This window comes from Temnothorax nylanderi, unplaced genomic scaffold, assembly GCF_030848795.1.
Source record: "Temnothorax nylanderi isolate EJ_2023f unplaced genomic scaffold, tnyl_v1.0 TNYL_tig0013_pilon, whole genome shotgun sequence".
NCBI lineage: Eukaryota > Metazoa > Arthropoda > Insecta > Hymenoptera > Formicidae > Temnothorax > Temnothorax nylanderi.
In genome coordinates, this window is record NW_027249075.1 from 465,732 (window position 1) to 484,989 (window position 19,258).

A 19,258-nucleotide genomic window follows, 5' to 3' on the forward strand; every position below is an offset into this window, starting at 1 on the left:
ATGCATCCAGGTTTAACTCCAGCTTAACGTTTTGCACTGATTACGGGGTACATGACCACCTCGTGCTTTTCCCCACGAATATTCGCGCGAACAACGATCGCCCGCAGATAATATTGTTCCCTCTCGCACAGGAAACCCGGAATCGTCATAACGCGCTTTCGCGAGCCTGCTGCGCTCGATTGTGTACAGCGGCAGAGAATACATTTCGCGATACGGAGTACGTATATTAGTAACCTTACTCTGATTATTCTGATATACTGCACGTAAAAATTACGCGGCTTTTTTCTCCGTCGCTTTGAACCGAGAATACATCTCCGCGGAGTTACATTTTACCTCCGGGGGAAATTTTTATGCAAAGAATGGTAATTTGACCTCTTAACCAGCACCAACGAAAGAATCTTCAGAGACATTTTTTACGAAAACCGTAATACGCGCCGTAATCGCTTCGTTACTTTTTCGCGAAAACTCTTTTCTTAAATGTCTCAGGTGCCAAAGACAGAAGGTAGGAATTTATTGTAATAATATAACATGCGCTATATAATTTGCTGAGAAGGAAATTAACCCTTTAAATACGAACCTACAAAGGGCACTCGACTTGTTATTTCAGCTATGCGGGGTACGCTACATTTCCTGCGCTTTTCTTCATTTACGAATTCTTTGAGTAATTTAGGCTTCATAATGAATACTCCAGTAAAAATTATGCTAAAACGCCTGTGAATTTAAATGTGAATAAATACGGAGAACATGATTTCTTCAGCGATTTGATGCTTCTGTAATATTTATGACGAAAATTAATTCATTAACAATGCAAGTAATCTGACGCATGATTGTACAATAAAGGAAGGATAAATCTCTGGCGTGTCCAAATTAATCTCTTCATCTCTTCTAATTCATCTCTTAATTGTCATTAATTCTTTACGAAATAGAGCTCGTTCCAGACGAATTTTTGAGCAGAGCTCCATTTCCATCGGACAAAATCGCGTTTATTTCAAATTGGACGAAACCGTTTTTTGTCTCATCCTTTAAATTTGCTCGTCGTTTGAGAGGTTAATTACCGTGTGTCGCTAAAACTTCCGTCTGACTACGCCGAACTTTTTTCCGCCGAAAATTATAATTTGTATCGTAATTACGTAACTCGGCGCGCACAAGCGCGATCCTCTTCAGATTTTAACGAACGAATGTTTTAATAATGAATATGTTCCAACGGGCGCGCGTTAACGTCGCGCGTTCGCGCGCGACGAGAGATTCATTAATCATATTTCTCGTAATAAAACGGATACGTGTGCGGCTTTACATTTAATGGCGGCGCGCGCTCGCGTCCTCTTCCGCGGAAATGTACGATAAAACATAATCATTTTGTTCGCGCCGGTCGAAAAGTACAGACCGCGTATGAGTTCCGCGATCGGCGGAACAAGATAGCGACATAATAAATTACGATGTAACTCGCTATTAATTATTCGAGTAATCGCGATCGCGATAACCAGGTGCGAAGCGGCGACGCCTCAAACACAATGATCGATCGCCTCGAATATTCGACAAACGCTAAACATTCTCGTTCGATCCATCTCTGCGTGTTACTGTTGTGGAAACATCGTCGGTTAATTAAATAAGTAATTAATTGCCGCGACAAGAGCCGTCGATAGATAAATTTAAACGCACGTTAATTGGCCTGATCGATCGTATCCGCGCGTGTTTATTGTGTTTCCGCGTCTTTTAGCTATGACATTACTTCCGACGTAGACGAAGAACCTACGTTTATGCGCGCAATCAAGTAAATCTTGCCTTAAATTGAAAACAATGTCCATAAAAAATATTTTACATAAAATAATACCTCTAAAATAAAATAATAGAGTTTATCGCTATAGCAGTAGATTGACAGTAAAAGCGAGAAATTGTGCGCAAATTTTTCTCGTCTTCTATACGTTGCAGTAAATGAAAATTTTCGCAGATATTAGCTCAATAAAATAGCTAGAGTCAAGTACGCGCAGAACTCTCTTTTTGATGGTATGAATTAATAAATGGCTGCAGAATTTAATCAACCGTCGCGGACTCTTTTTTCGACTCGTTAAATCATATTCATATATGGCTATATTAAAAAGCCAGAAATCGAGGTAATCAAGGCAATCGATTCTTTTAATTATAAATCCAATTGCATTTATCAAATTTTATATTATTATCGATTTCCTCGAAAATAGCTAAGGTTATATCTCAACGTGTTCAACAGGAGTTAGTATGTTATTAAAAATACAGTAAAAAAAATTGCGATTACGAAAGACGTGTACATCAATATAATTGAAATAGTTTACAAAGGCAAAGATTAACGAAAAACTTAATTGTAAAGTGTAGTTGTCGAGCAAGCAACGTCGTCCGATCAAATTCTGCTGAGACTGTAAGATGTTTCCAAACCTCTGGAGAATCCGAAACACTCCTAAAGTTCCATGCAAAATTTAGAGAACACTCCGCATACACGAGCGTATACAGTCTTGATATTGTATGTAATATCATAACCCACAGAATTCAACGTGTTAGCTATTTTGAGTAAATAACTTTCGCGTATTTTGCCGCGGCAACTTTTGCTACAACTCCATCGCTGATCATCATTTCCCGAACAAGTATCACGCGGATGTCTACGTTTTACGACCTGTACGAGGGATGAAAGAGGCTCGAGGAAAGAGAGAAAAAAAAGGCGGGAAAGGTCGTCGCGAGGCGTCCTTCGTCCTTCGCTTCCGCAGACACGGCAAACGAGCTAATGGGCAGTTATGAACTTTCTTCATCTAAGTTTCGAGGACTTTTTTGCGTATAAATTGAAATTTTTATCAGACATTGCGAGCCCCTTTAACGAGCGTCTCTTAGCGCCCGCCGCGAGGAAACTTCGGAGATCTCGGTGATCAAACCTGCACCCAGGGCCCCGGGTACGCTTGAATTCAGAGTTAGAAATATGAATTTTATAACATCTTGTACCGTGACTTGTCGCCCAAGTTGTTTCGCCGTAGTTAATACACTCCGCGAACGAATATAATAATATCGACCGGAAAGAGGGCGAGTGGAAGGAGATGAAAAAGTGCGGCGCCGGTAAATCGAACGTGACTGGTCGGCGATTTTACACGAGAAGTATTCTCGGGGTCATTGTTCGAACAACATTGACGAACAAGAAGAAACTGCACTCGTAAATTTTACGTTCACAATCGCAATCCCGCGCTGGATTTACTGGCGTTACCTCGTGACAAAGATATCGTATCAATTACGGTACAATTTGAAATATAGTTTCACACGTGAGAGAGAAAAGTCCTCATACGCGAAGGAAAATATTTGCCTTCGGAGAGTACAATTCGCTTGAGAGTCGTTCAGCCCGGAACAATTTCCAACGAAGATCATTACTTCGCGAAAGTTAAATCGCCAGCTGTTGAATTTGTCAATTTAGAGGAAACGTAACTTGCAGCGAAACAAATTGCTTGGGTAAACTATTTCTTCTCCACTTTCCTCCTTGTTCCCCGCTTTTCTCCCGCTTGTGCTTCACGTATATACGTCCGTCATTTATGTTAATATCGCGTAGCCCTTAGAACGCGAAAAGATTAAAGGCGGACGAGCGAGAGAGAGCCACTATTTTTATAACGCGACCGCGCAATATGTTATTTTCTCGCGCGTATGGACCACTTGGATGCTGTAAAGTATTTCGAAGCTGTCAGTAGCACTTCCTGCACCCGTCGGTTTTCTTCCAGCACTCCGCCGACCACGGTGAGAAGAGAGCTTCTTTCCCGCACATCGCAATAAAAATGAAAACGCCTTTCCGCGAAGCTTTCTGGAACAAGCGCGCCGCTTCTCCCTGCTTTGCGGAGATCACATTTATTCTAATCCGATCGTTGGCTGTTGCTCCACGCATATCGCACGGAAAAATCTCGTTCGAGCAACATCGATCTTTCGGTTCGACGTATGCCCTCCCCTTCGCCTACCCCAACAGCTTTTAGATTCGCTCGTTGCTATTCAGCTTCCGAACCGTTCTAATTCTTCAAATATATTTGCCGTTTGGCAAGCTGAGGAAATAATCCGAGGAAATAGCGCTGTCGGCGAATATAATAAAATTGATCGCGATTTTTATTCGACTGATTATCCAGACTTAACTAGCATGTGCTAATTAATAATTTGTATTCGCACTTTTATTTTAATTACAATGTAATAATATGTAAATTAATATACAATGTAATAAATAATTATACGGTCGCAGGACGATTCCCATTTTTCGCAAATACGTATCGAAGTGCGTACGATTATTATTACAATTAATTATAATTGTTAATATTTTCCAATTTATCGTCGAATTTTAATGACGGAGAATAATTTTAACCTTTCGCTATTTATAAAGATCTCGGAGCGCTTAATAATCGATTAGTTTCAAACCGAGTGACGCATTCGCGTCCTTCGGGACCTGTCGAAGCTCCACTTTATTTCACTCGTGCCGCATCGGAACCGAGTGCTTCACAGAGTCCCTGGCTGTTACCGGTTCGCTCTAACCCTCTCCCTCCCTCATCCTCTTCCCGCGTCCTGGTGTCATTAGGGCGAGAATTTATGGGCCGCCGCCCCAGATACGTTTGCGGAGAAACAGCGAACACGGAAATAGCGAGAAAGTCTACCCCCGGCGCGCTGCTCTACGTGCTCTTTTACACGGTTCTTTTTGTCGCGGGACTCCCGGGCTATCGCATAATTTCGTAACGCCGACAGACAGACGGCAACGCAGGACGTCTCACGGAAAAACAACGTCGACGAGAATCTCCTTCGGGTAGGTTATTAAAAACGAGACCAGGATATTTCCGTTAAGAGTGGGTCAAGTTTACGGCGTATCTCGCGTGCGGCCGAATTTTTCAAAAAAAAAACTCACCCGGTTTCTCACGCGGGATTAATGATCGATTTATTACCCAAGAGCGAATGAGCCGTCGACTTACGTATCGGGGGAAGATTTTATCGATAACTTCGTAGGAGGTGATTCGACAACCTCGTTGAGGGGAAAAATGACGAGAAAATTGGCCAGGTGATGTATCCGCATTAAAATGTAATGCGGCATGAAGTGGAACACCTCGTATAAATGCAAATTAATCACGTTCTTAAAAACTTACCGTATACTTTCGTAATATATCTCCAACTTACAAATTATCTACCTGTGATACGAAAATAAAGAAGAAAAGATATATATACGTAATAAAACAAGTCATCGCTCGTGAAAGTTGAAATCTTCTTTGACCTGGTTCGCAGTATATAACGCGTACTCCAGCCGAACGACGTTGGAAAGTTAATGAAGCGATGTAAAAAGTGCAAAGTTAAAATGTTCTCCTGTAAATTAGGTAATATTGCAAGCAGATGAAATGATCGATCAGTTATCAATTGCCATCGCGATTAAAAAGAGTTCAGATACCGTACTCGAGCAGGCGTGTACGCGTGTTGCTACAATACCATCCGTTAAAACGGGTGGCGGAGAATTTAGCGTCTACGACCCACCGCATTCCTTCAAGTAACGAGATCATCCACCGTTATGGCCGGATGCACTATACGCGAATTTAGGTGCGCTTGCGCAAATAAAGGGTGGACTTTACGTCTCGTTGCGGGAAGAGAACGTTCTAAGTGAATGTCAAAATCGATAAAAGTACGATGCGTTTTCATTCACGGAGCCAGAAGCGTTTACTATACGCTACTTCGAACGCGACTTGACTTTCCGTGTAGTAAATGACAATTTAGTTTAATCTATTTGATTGCATATCATAACGGTCATATAATTCTCGTATTATTGAGAATCTAAAAGGTTGTAAATGAAAAGTCAAAAAGTTGCAGAGTCAACTTTTATGCCATATCTATGCAATTGAAGAAATAAGATGTGATGTTAGCGCTCGCCTAACATGAGAGCAATGGAAGGTTAAATTATTATAGAAAGATATTTAATGTTCTGAGGAAGAGGCAAATTACCCGACTTAAGTACTTTGCTACTTAACAATAATTCTTAAAAATTGATAGGTTATTATTCCTGGAGGAATACCAGCCGCGGATCCTGGTTTATGCAAGCATTGTGTACGGAATTACGCGATAACGGCACTCGTTATGATTTACTGACTCTGCTGACATATGTAGTGGAAGTATTGCATCTAAATTAACTATAAAAGTATATATATATATACATATATGTAAAAATCATAAGTATAGGATTTCTCATTTCAATCAATTTCTCCGTAAAAGAGTTCGAGCGATGGATTACGTAGCACCGCGTGGCGACGGTTAATGGATCGAAACTCGAAAAGGGCGTCGCGGAAGTCGATTTTGAGGCTGAAGGTAATCACCGAGGGGGTGCAACGACCCCGTTACCGCCAAACGAGTTTGCCCCGGAAACCAGCCTCACATGCAACATCAATTTTTCTCGGAGCGTTTCAATCCCCCTTTCGTCCGCCAAAATAACACGCCGCCTTCGCTTCGGGATTTGGATTTAGTCCTGATGGCGCTCTTTGAACGAGATAATGGCACCTAGCAGCCAGTGCCCGGTCTCGCGACCGAATACGTTATCTATCCGTCGTCGCCGGGTACAGCCAGCGGTAATAACTGATAACATTCGGGCGTCCTGGCGAGCATGAAGGGCGGTCTGCCGGGCCCGTGCTTGCAACCCGCGCATCAATCTTCCGCGATGTCCCGGGGATAATGCAAAGTAAAAAGCACGGTTCAAATTTACCAACCGTAATGTGTGGCAAATGATACAACAGCGCCATACATCATGATTATCGCTGGAGTATGGAGTTCTCCGTTGCAGATGTATGTAAATGAGGCCGCGAAATTTGCTATGTGTTATTTCGGCGAGGGGACTTCACTTCACTTATCCTTACCAGCCGCCGCGCTGCCCGCAATTTCCCCAGAAAATACAGACTTTTAATCTTTCCTCGTATGCGCAACAATAAAATTCTGGCTCTCCCGCGGAATGCGCACTTTCCGCGCTGGCCCCAACGTTGTATTTTGTAATAACAAAAATTCGCAACGTCGAGCTGTGTGTATAACACAGTTTGCTGTTGTGACAGAAAATTACTTTTGCGCGTGCAAGCTGACCAGACTCGCACGGAACGGACTAAATACTCGGCTTCGCAATGTTTTTATTACAAAATGTTCCTTCTCATGAGATTTAATACGATTTAATGTAATATAGCACACGTTTAATTAATCGCATTTTTTTAAATGTAAATTAAACGTACGGCAACGATGATTATTCTATCAGACAGTTACGCGATTAAAATTACCGTGCCATCCTTAAAATCACGTTCAAATTATTTACTATTAATAATTACTTTAATAACCACAACTAATCGTCGCGCAATTATTTGCTAATCGAGCACTACATATTAATGGAACTATTTGTAATTTGGTCATCGCTTCCTTGTATATATTATTCAGATTATTTATTAATAGATAATATATCATGATATATATAAATTAATGGAATATATGAATTAGTAATATTAGGTGACATTGTATCTCTTCCAGATCACAGTATTTGCTCATTTCGTTCCTACGACTTTTTCTACGTGTCTCTTGCGTTTTTACTTCCGTTTCCCTAATTTCAGTATCGCTCAGTTTCCTCCCTCTATTCGTCACTCAAATCCATCTCCCTTTCTTCTTTCCACGCCCACGTAATTGCGATTCATCCATCACGCGGTTGTCCATCCGTCGTTGTCGTGCCCTTTAAAGCAACTCTGCAACCTCTTGCTTGCACGAGTGCGCTACGTTGTTACACGCGCCTGTTACATCCGCAAATTTCATTTACATTAATTACCTTTGCGACGCTTTACATGTGCCGCGCGCAATTATGCATATACGCAATAAAATTTAATTATATTTGTTGCTCGCGCTGAACGAATTTCACGCTATTTATGCGTAACAACAATGCTGTTATTCGGCATAAAGCAGGATTTGCCGACGCCCGTTATTTGACGTTGCAAAATCAATCGTTGTTTCCGCGACTTTTCAAATCTTCTTTCGTTGGTAATCCTGAGCTCTTCGTAGATAAAAGGGGACAGCGAGTCCCTTCATCATGAGTTCCCTTCTCGGGTCGGTGATCTCTTTAATGATATTCCATTGTAATTAACTGCTGAACGTTCCAAACGATTTCCTCTCAAAACTCATAAACAGTTTGTTTGTTCATTCTAGTCTCCTCTATATTACTCATTTTTGACAAGCTTGTTGATAATGTCTGTATTATCTCGGTGCGTCTGTTATTACGTTGCAAGTGAAATCATAAATCAGGGCAGTGTCTAAATGTCCATGGAAAATCCTTATCAGAAAATAATTTACTACCAAATGTCGGATAATTATCAATTGTCGCTTTGATATTTCCTCCAAGACTGAGACTTAAATATTTCACAAGTTTGTTCATAAAACCATTTATAGTTCAAAGAGTTATATAAAGGTTCTCATAAAAGTATAATAAAATACTTTAATCTGCGCTTGACTTTTACGCTTTAATTAATATACAAAAAAAGATAAATATCCTAAAAAACTTTAATCGAACAACGAAAGTCGATTTTGAAGTCAAATAAATGTATAAATACAACATCGCGATAAACGAACAAAGTGACGATTAAACGCAATAAATAAAATCTGTGTAAATTTCACACAAAAAGGATATATTACATTTAAAAATAGCACGTCGAAGAATTCGATTCTAAAATTAATCCTTATCGAACGAGAATTAATCCGGCCAATTACTTTCGGAACAAAATTATGTCCTTCTAATTCCGAACAGTTCTCCATTACCGGCTCGAAAAAATACCCGTATAGTGAAACGCCTTTTCTTTTTTTATCGCTGCCTCCCTCTTTCCCGCGCGATCGCCACTCTTCCAAAAATCGTTATTCCGCTCGAATTATCGGCGAATGCTCGATAACTCGTTTCCGGCTGCGCTCGTGCCGTGCCGTGCCGTGCGGCGACGCATTGCGGCACGCAACGGGACGTACGCCGTACGTCTTCCGACACACGCTGCATCGCGCATCTGCCGCGCCAAATAGATACCAGCTTAAGATTTATGCAAACACGAATCTCGGCGGCTCTCGCAGGAGACTGGAGAGGGTGAAGTGAGCGAGCGGTGTTGCGGGTATGCATGCGCCGCTCGTTCCGCTCGTTCGCTCGCCCCACGAAATACAAAGCGATCGGCGCGCGCGAGAGCGTGTACAAGATCAGTGTATATATATATATTTGTACATATCTATATATCTATATACATGCACCCATTCGTCGTGCCTTTACACACGTAACCATGGCGCCGTGCGTAATATCGCATACTGCGCGCAATATCGGTCCGATCGGGTTTCTGCGGGTAAAGCAAGAGCATACAATGGATCCGATGTCTCGATCGCGCCACCGTCGTCGTCGTCGTCGTCGTCGTCGTCGTCGCCGGTATTTCCACCCACGTGGGGTCCCTTCCGGAATTTATCGCGCGCGCCCCACAAACTGCTCCTCCGGATCCTCCGGCTCCAGATACACCGCGAGAATCGGAATTTGTTGATCGGCGACCGATTCCGCGCACATTGTTGGGCTTTAAGCCGGAAGGCGCTTCCCCTCTTTCTCTGCCTCTCTCTCTCTCTCCACGCTAGCACCACCAGTTTATCGTGAATTGCCGCTGTCGACGCGGATTCCCAACATAATCTTGATCGTAACGATGAACTATGAGATAAAGTGATAAAATCGCGATTATTGAGATTTATACACGGTGATAGTATTTATATTATATCCGAATCAAGGAATGCGTGAGAAGTTTATTTTTTACGACACGAAAGACGATATTTCAATAGTTATTCGCAATTCTTTAAATTGTGAAATAAGAGTTTATTGATGGAGATTTGGATTTCCAAACTTAATTCGCAAAAACTTGAATTTTCAATAAATTATTGAAACACAAAAAGATATTCATCTCTTTGCAACCATTATTTTCCCAAGTTTGCTTGCTTATGTTTGTAATTTAAAAAAAAATGAAGGTGATTCTACTGTACGTTTTCATAAAATTTTAACGATGTATAGTAACTAAATGATTTAGGAAAATGATTTAGGTCGGTCATAATTCTGACTCGTTGACTCACCAAAAAAAAAAAAGCCGCAGATATACATAACTGCTTATAGCTCGACTGTTGGGGGACTAACTTTAGACTTTATAGCCTCGTGTTGACGACTTGTTATTTTTCTATCTTGTACATATTCAATTTCATCTTTTAAAGATCCATCCATGCAGTGTAAAGACGAGAATTTAGGCAAAAGTAGGACAATAAGATGTTCGCAAAGAATTAACTACGTCGAGCGCTTCGCAAGTTAATTTCTAGCTCGTAAACTAATTTCCGAAGTACACTAAAATCAGATTATAGTTATTATTAACACTAGGATAAGATAACAAGTAGACGTAACCGTTCATTTCGTTCGCGCAGCTTATACTCCGTCTTAATAAAAAATAAATTTACGCGAGTAATCGCACGCAGTAAAATTAGTTAGCTCATTGACTGTAATAAATAACTAACGTTACAAACGTCACGTAGAGAGAACGGTGATCTGCGAAGATAAATTATATACCGGTACGTGTCTGTCGCCGCGAGAAGAAGATCGAAGTGTAATTGGCAATTTGCCTTAACACGAGGATTTAAAAGAACGAGAGATTAATCGGGCGAGCGCGCGTAGAAGTCGCCAGGGAGGTTTCGTGAGCGGCGTTTTACACGGGAATGACGGTGGAAAAGTTCGACGCGCGATTAATAATTCAGCCCGCACGGCTTCCGCCCGGACCGAATTTCCAAAATGTGCAGTCGTGGATCCCGACGACGACGACGACGACGTCTAGATCCCGCAGCGTCACCGCTGGAATTTTCCTGCCTGCGGTGGCGGATCGAGCCGACGCGACGTAGGATCCTTCAGGAATTTATTGCGTCCCGCGAAACTATTCCGGAATCGGGAAACATCTTGACTTGGAATTCGTCGATCGTTACCCTTGCGCCACTCTTTCGTCATTGTTTCGCGCGCGCGCGCGTTCCAAAGGAGATTGCACTTCGTTACCGGAACAAGCGCCGGCATCGAGTGCCGGCGCGATAACCGAGATCATAAAACGAACGTTCCTCTCGAAGATATGCTCTTAAAAGTGAAAAGACACTTGTTTTATCTTCCACTTCATAACAAGGGTCACATATACGCGTGTGTGCCGATTAGATATAATTAATTGAGATATAATTTAATAGAGAGATATTGTATAACTGAATGATCAAATAAAGCGTTCGATTAAATTCAAGAAAATCGACTTTAAAGTGACGCGCAGATTTATGGCCGAAGTCGAAAGAAACGCTCGAGAAACTCTATTGCCGCGACTGCAACATTTATATTCGGATTCAAATGCATATCCATCGGCGCAATTGCAACATTTATAACCAGTATGTAAACCGCGCTACAATCTATTGTGCGTATTACGTTACGCGCGACATAGCGGCACAATAGCGCGTTAAAATGTATGAACGTTTCGGGCGAATTAATTCAGCGCGCGCGCGGAGGCGTACGGTATAACTTTAATTCGCCTCGTCGTCGGATAATTCTTCCAGGATTTATGCCGCATACGCGGCCGCCGTGTATTGAAATACGGATCGTCGCGGGTGAGCGACTCCCTTCGCGCTCATTGTTCCACGGCCCAGACACGTCGTTATCACAGCGCGCTCGTGTGATAAGAGGGATGCCGGGGAGGATGAGGCGGTATCGATATATACGTCTCCTCTCCTCGGCGGAGTTTCGTCATCGGGAATATTTCAGGGCAGCGTTGAAGTCGGCCTGCGAACGACTGCGCGAACCGCGGTGGCTTTTATGTAAATAATGGATAGTTATACTCGCTCACGCTGGTATTTATGTAAACGTCGGATCTAATCGTGTTACGCGATCCGAGAGTCGATCAATTATGTAGTCTGGATTTCGTTAGATCTCCGACACTTTTCTACGGATTGTACGGACTCGAATATACACCGTAATATTTCATCGTGTTTATGTAATTTCAGATCATTTAGATTTTTTTGTGAACATAATCTGAATGCTTGAGAGCTAAAAGCGTTAGTGTTACATGATAGCCGGATCGATTTTGCAGATGCGGCAACGACACATAATATAACCATTTAGACACGAACCACCGTAGAATGTAGCTGACTTCGTAACTTTATATTATAACAGGATTTCTCTCTCTCCTGGTTCGCCAACTTTATAGAGCGAGTTTATGCAACTAATTGTTTTTAGCATAATTTTAAAATGTTGACAAGGTAAATATTCTTCGATCTAGGAAAAAAAAATATATATATATAAATTAAATTACGATCGAGAATCGAATTAATGTCTATGTTACGTTACCATGCTTTTAAATTTGTCCTCAAGCGATTGCCCTAAAACAACACGAAAGATCATTAATATTTCTACCGAAGGATGAATAGCATTTATTCCATAAAAGTGGAAATATACAGTGCCAAGGTAGTATAACGCAATATGCTTCAAAGAGATCGATGACGAAGTCAGGCATGTCCGATCAGATATCCGAAGATATCGGTTTACAATGACACTGACTTTCATCGCTGTTACATAATGATCAGTCCGCGTACGATGGTCACTGAAAATCAGTTTCTATTAAGGTAATTGGATATCGAGCACATGCATATGAAAGTAATTGATCCAGCATACAACTCATATTATTAATTTTACAATAATATTAATCATAATATTTAAATAGTAATAATTTTACGCTTGACGGTTTTAATTCTGACTCCAGTATATTTGATAGGATCATATTATTTCACATATTATGTAGAATTTTAATTCTCGTGACTTGATCTGTGCAAATTGTCATATGCCTAAGAGTTTAGAGAAAAATATCTTTGATTGAGATTGGCATTTCCCTAAAATATTAATGTTGTGCTCTATATAGGTTCCATGTCTCTTTACCTAAATCTTGCGTTATATTTTCGTTATCGTCATTATTTAAAATTTAAAAGATTCAATAATACTCAGATTTTATAAGGCTTTAGCCGGACAAACTTAGCATTTCCTATTGCACAATTTATTTTCATGATACGCGTAATCCTCGACTGCACACCGTAGACTAAAAAAGAGAGACCAATTCAGCATATATATATATATATATATATATATATATATATTCAATTCAACGTACATATGTATAAGTATGTATATATGTATACATTATATACATCTATATTATGTATATATATAAATCGCTACTATCCCTTGTACTATATCCTCAGTTTCTATCCCGAGACGTGCGAGCACACGCGTCTCAAGTTTTTACCCCGTGCTTTTGTTGTTGCACCCTCTACGACACGCCCATCGTATCGCATTACGCGCGCGGGGCTAAACCTTGTTACCGTACGACGTAATCTCGTTTTTAAGAATAAATACGGCCGATACACGAAGTTAAGCAACCGCACGACGGATTTACAGCGTCCGGCGGCTTTATATAACCGAGATACGCTATTTCTCCCGGTTCTCGGAGAGCAATTTCCGGGACGGTGCTTTAAGACGATATTAATGGACGAGCAAAATTCTATTATCAGACGGATATATGAAAGTATGTTGACCCATCAGTGTGTCCACGCTGCGATTGTCGTACGAAACAAGAAAATGTCCTCTTGCTATAGCGATTATACGCGCGGTGGATTAAACGCTATACTTTATACGAATATAATCTTATCTATCTTTATATCTGTGTGACTTTATAAAATATGCAGAATAATTGGCAAATAAAGACGGGATAATATCTTCAGCGAAATTACATTTTATAGATATCCCATTAATATCCCCCAGATCTCATTCTTAATACTCTGAATATAAATTACAGCTGTCAAGAATATCCTCGATGGATACGAAGAGTATAGGTATTTCGTGAAATAAGTATAGAGGCTGAAAGCTGCCAAAAAGAAATATTCGACGAATATATTAACTCACATAATTTTCTCTGTAGAACTTTCCACTTTGGAGAACTGTATCTCGATCGAAAACAAGACGCCTCTCTCACGAACAGATTAAAAGGAAAGCTCCCCCAGTGCCTCTCGTGCAGATTGGGACGGAAATAATGCGCGCAAACGGGCAAATATTATTTCAACCGCCCGATTTATAGAGTAGGCCTGTCAGTCGGACGAGAGCCAGGCATTGTTGGTGAACTATTTATTCGCGTTTCTACGCTCCGCCGCGCCGCGTTACTTTCAGCGTAAATATTTCTTCCGTAACGGTATGCCAGGCGTCTCGTAATTGCCGGGTGCCGTCGCTCTATCGGCATCGCAACCGGGGAATTTTTCCCGGGGAAAACTGCGAAATATAAAATCGCCGCCGTTTGCCGCGACCCTTTTCTCTCTGTCGCCCCGTTCCGCTGTACAATGCGAGCGGCGCATTTTGCTCCTTGCATGCAGATACCTCGTTGCCGATAAACAGCCGCCACCCCTCGCGATATCTGGCGCGCCTATCTCGAGAAATAATTCGCATAATTTATAATTAATCCAAATCGCGCCCGCGATACATTCATATTTCTTCGCATATTACGTAGCAATTACACGACAATCTCTAAGATCCAGGAACAGGGGTTCTCATCGTCTGTGGCGTGAAGTCTCGAAGTTTATTTTACACTCTATATGTATGTATTTTATATTGACTGTAAAAAAGCCAGCTATTAAATGTGATCCTTCTCAAGAATATAAATATTCGTAATTGTGACAGACACTTCACCGAGCAGAGAAATACACATGTTACAGCTATGAATATATAACAATAAATTCATTTTTGTTAACGTCATAATTAACAACGTTGTTAGCATTTCTCTACTGTAATTTTAATTATTTTTCGTTAGAATTGCATTTAATAAGAATGACGGACTGGACTTGAACAAAAGGATCCATGGGATGGAAGTTAAGCAACGTGCGAGAAGAATGAGGTCGGATACACAAGGGGGGATACATGCGAAAGGGAGGATACGATAGGAGAGATGCTTCGAGAGAAGGTGGGGAAACCCCGGAGAATGTGATAGGTGGGGTTGCAAAGTAGCAAAGCATGAAAAAGGGGGGCTAAGGCGAGGAAGAGAGATGGAACGTCATAATAAAGCGATGGAAAGAGAGACGTATGCAGCAAACGAAGATCCGAGATCAAGGGGGGAAAAGAACCTTCATGCGAGAAAGGGAAGTGTACACGTAACGAGAGAGTCTTGAGATGGAAAAATCTGAACCGGAAAAAGGTTTTTTGTTAAAATAGAAATAATTCTTTTGACTCTCCTCGTTGAGCATCTTCGAGATCGACGTAATTTAATTTTATCCAATTGTGGTAGCTTAAATACACTTAAAAAGTTAAGTAGATAAATCGCATAATACATTACAAATGTTTATTTTGTATCTACATGTACTCTATCTCATTATAATTATTCCAATTGACTTTCTTTCATAAATCTTCGGTTATACTAAACGTACCAAAGAAGTACGTTATAAGAAAGGAAATTTGAACGCATATTTAATTATTAACATTTGTTTTAAAATCTTTTCCTATTATTCATGAAAAATTATTGCCTTTTAAGCGCTGCAGAAAGAAAGAAGAAAAAGTTAGATTATTGGACAAAATTTTAAATGTTACCTGAGAATTCTTGCAATTTTCGCAATTGCTCATATAGAATGAAATTTTATGCAACATGTGTGTGTGAATGTGTCTGTCCCAGTATATCGTCTCTCTCCTAATTCAATATTATATTAAAATCTTCAATATTATATTAAAAAATAAAAAGGGTATTTAATATTTACGTGCTTCAAATGATTTAGTTAAAATTACAGAATTTTATATTTTTCCATGTACTAGAAATACATTTTTAATTATATACGTATTAATTAATTAAAATAATTTTACTTTACCTTTTTAATTAAAGTATTATGCATATTACTGAAAATATTATTTTACATTCTATATTATGGTAAAAAAAAAAAGATAAACGCAATGATAAAAATTGTACAACATTTATCAAAATCGTAACTAAATCGCTCGTTTCTAAGCTAAATATTATTTCCGATTTTATATTCGCGTTCTAACGAACAAAATTAAAAATAACCTCGCGTAATTAATTGCCGTGACACTCGATAAAAGCGTGGAAGTTTCCGGAATGTTATTGTGGAATCTTAGAACCGATGTAACGTATAACTGCGACGAATGAGCCTGGCAGCCGCCGACAAATAATTTGCGTTTAATTAATTATCAAAACTCCCGTCGGCGAGGTTCTTTTCCCGCGTAATTAATACTTTCGCGACGTGGACGTCTTTTCACCGTCGTCTAACCGGGCTCGTGAACACAATCGCTGTCGCGATCAAATATCCTATGAAAACCGCCGTAGCAGGTCCGCGGTAAGTTGGTCTCGCGAAATGCATAGCGAAATACCGGGCGTGCGCAATATTTCACTAACTGTCTGACAAGAGGGTATTGAATATTTTTGCACGCCGCGGGAGAGGATCTCGTAACGGCATAGCACCGCGGTAACTCTTTCTCTCTTTGCTCGGCCGTTGAAAAAAATATGATAAACAGCATGGGGAGGCCGCTTAAAGCACGGAAAAGAGCATCTAAATCCTTCAATTAAACGGCTTCCGCAAAATTGTATAAAGCGCACGGGTAAAACAGCGCGTACAATATGAGCTCACGTATACGAAAAGTAATTTCGTATTCTGATTTTACTTCCATAAAAGCACACAAGTAGAACACGATCAAGATCCTCCTTCGATTCCCCTTTTTGAAGTTCAAACGGTAGATTCCGCGATGATCCCCGAACAATACCTCGATTGTCCGAAAATTGGTACTTGGTCTGAAGAGAAAATCCAGCCAGGACAAATAACATTTTCCTCGAGCTCCCATATTGCGGCACGATTCGCGAAGGTTTTATTATCGCTTCTATAGAGCGTTTATCCCCGCTTTCTACAAGATATCTCGAAAGGTATATCAAAAGAAAGTACAGCGATAATAAAGTTCGATATTTGAAGCAATGTGGAATGCGTGAACATTTTAAAATTTATGGTATTCTCACTCGCTTGCGCTATTTCTGAATATATATATCCAGTAATCGCATTTCAAATCGAATTGTTCGCGGAATAAGATATGTGTCATATATCACTGCAAAAGTAGATTCCTATTTAATATTTAAACTTTGCTATACTTAAGTGGGCTATATAAGGTTTGAATTTAAAAAGATGCAATTTTTCTAATTTTTCTACAAAGTAATCAGTATATAGATTTCCCGCATATACACAAAAAAAAATCAGGTCGCTACAATTTTTTCATCGAACTGCAATTCGCTCGGAATTAAGAATTCGAAGTTTCGTAAAAAGCAGACTTTAAAAAGATGTTGATTTTAACGTTGTTAAGCGGAGTGATTAAAAGTTTGCAAAGAAGAGAAAAGAGGCGAGAACGGAAGTGGGAGTGGAAAGTAGGGTGAGTTATGGAACTCTCTTCGATAGGAGCGGATGGATCGGCTTTTTCGATTATCCTTCTTTCTGAAAATTCTGCAATCAGATAATCCGAAAGGTAGCCAACTAATATGCCGGGCAACTTAATTACCTCGATAAATGAAAGCCGTCGCATGTAAATCAGCTTAAATAACATTTGCAGTGCAGCATTATTATTTCGTTACTGTCCATTTTAATTGGGATATTTCAAAAGCTTGAATTATCATGCAATGGCATACGGCAAATATTCAACAATAGAACCCGCTAATAATTTATTATTATCACCGTTGTCCATTGTTATCATGTAATCAGTTTTAAACGGTATATGAAGCAATTACTGCAATCTTACAGGAAAACATGTCGAAAACCCTTTTTCGTTAGTAATAAATAATTGAAAAGATTAATTGACAGGTCATTAAGCACATTTTTGCTAAGAATATGAAACTTGTTTATATTCAAGCTAAATCACAAGCTACAAAAAAGTCACGTATGATATCCTACGCTTTTAACTGTTCAATATGATTATAATGATCTGTTTTGATTGTGAGTTTTAAAGCAGCACGAAATGTTTATAAATTATCGATTAAGAGAGATTCCAAAAGTTTAAAAGTTATAAATTTTAATTAAATCGATAATTCGTCCAACGGTCATAAATTAAGACCCGTACAATCGTATAACATATTATCTGAAATTTATCCAATATTTACACAATTTTATCTCTCGCTAGTTCAAAGTATTTCTCTTTAATCAATTCCCACGGCACGTTATCCTTTCCCAAAGCCATAATTGCTACATTTAAAGGACGATGCATCTTTCCTGATACGGAACGCTCGAACTAATCGTGAAATAACAATCCAATACGATTAATAAACCATCTCCCGGCGGAGTACACAGTAATAAACGTGTATGCCCGGGAAAATGCCGGGCAATTAAGATCGGACGTTTCCCGGCATTACACAAAGGACGAGCCGGGCAACGGACGAGCGAATAAACAAATGCATCGTCGAAGTCCGAGGATACGTCGGCCCTTCAATTAGTTCGTTACAGCGTGTTGTGCCCGATATCGCAATTTCGACGTTCGTAACCGGAATTTCTCCACTGGCCGCTGTGAAATATCGCCACGCTCCGAAGATTCCGACGAGTTTATTCTCTCGCTCTTTCCGGCTTTTGTGTAGCGGGGAATGCTGCCACGTTTGCTACGAAATTCTGCAACTGTTAACAGGGCATACGGAGCGCCGCACCCGACCCCGCATCCGTACTCGCGCGCACGACGACGAGGTGGACACTGTTACGGTCCGACATTTACGACGATTGCATCGTGCGGGATGCGATAGCGATATAGCGGTTATTGCGCGGGCCGAGAGACGGTCCATTATATTTAGAATATAGGACGCACGGGGCGAATGTTTATATTTCAAATTGCCGGTCTGTTTGCGTTTAATACGAACCAACGCGGGGACGGATTTCGCGTCCACCCGCTTTATCCTGACTTTTTTACGCGGGTGTGTATTTTAATTATTATATCGGGATTCCCGCAAACCCCCCATATCGTTGTCGTTTAATATATCGCGTTGGGAATTGTACAGTCCAGCACTGTTACTGTTATCTAAAACGGTTTATCCTTTTCCCCTTTTGTACAACGCATGCGGAAATAATATGGCTTCTCCTCCGTCCGTATATACCTTTCCTCTCTAATCCTGATTTCGCGTTTCTTACGTCACGTACGTTTGTATTTCGGAAAAAGAAACTTGCTCGGAAATTTTTATGCATGATTTAGACTATT

General features: G+C 40.4%; 1 protein-coding gene across 2 annotated transcripts in view; it reads right to left on the reverse strand.

Annotated features, from left to right (window-relative positions):
* The window catches only part of Lapsyn (Leucine-rich repeat activity-regulated protein at synapses), a 77,380-nt gene that overhangs the window by 32,587 nt on the left and 25,535 nt on the right, over positions 1 to 19,258 (reverse strand). The window lies entirely within an intron of this gene.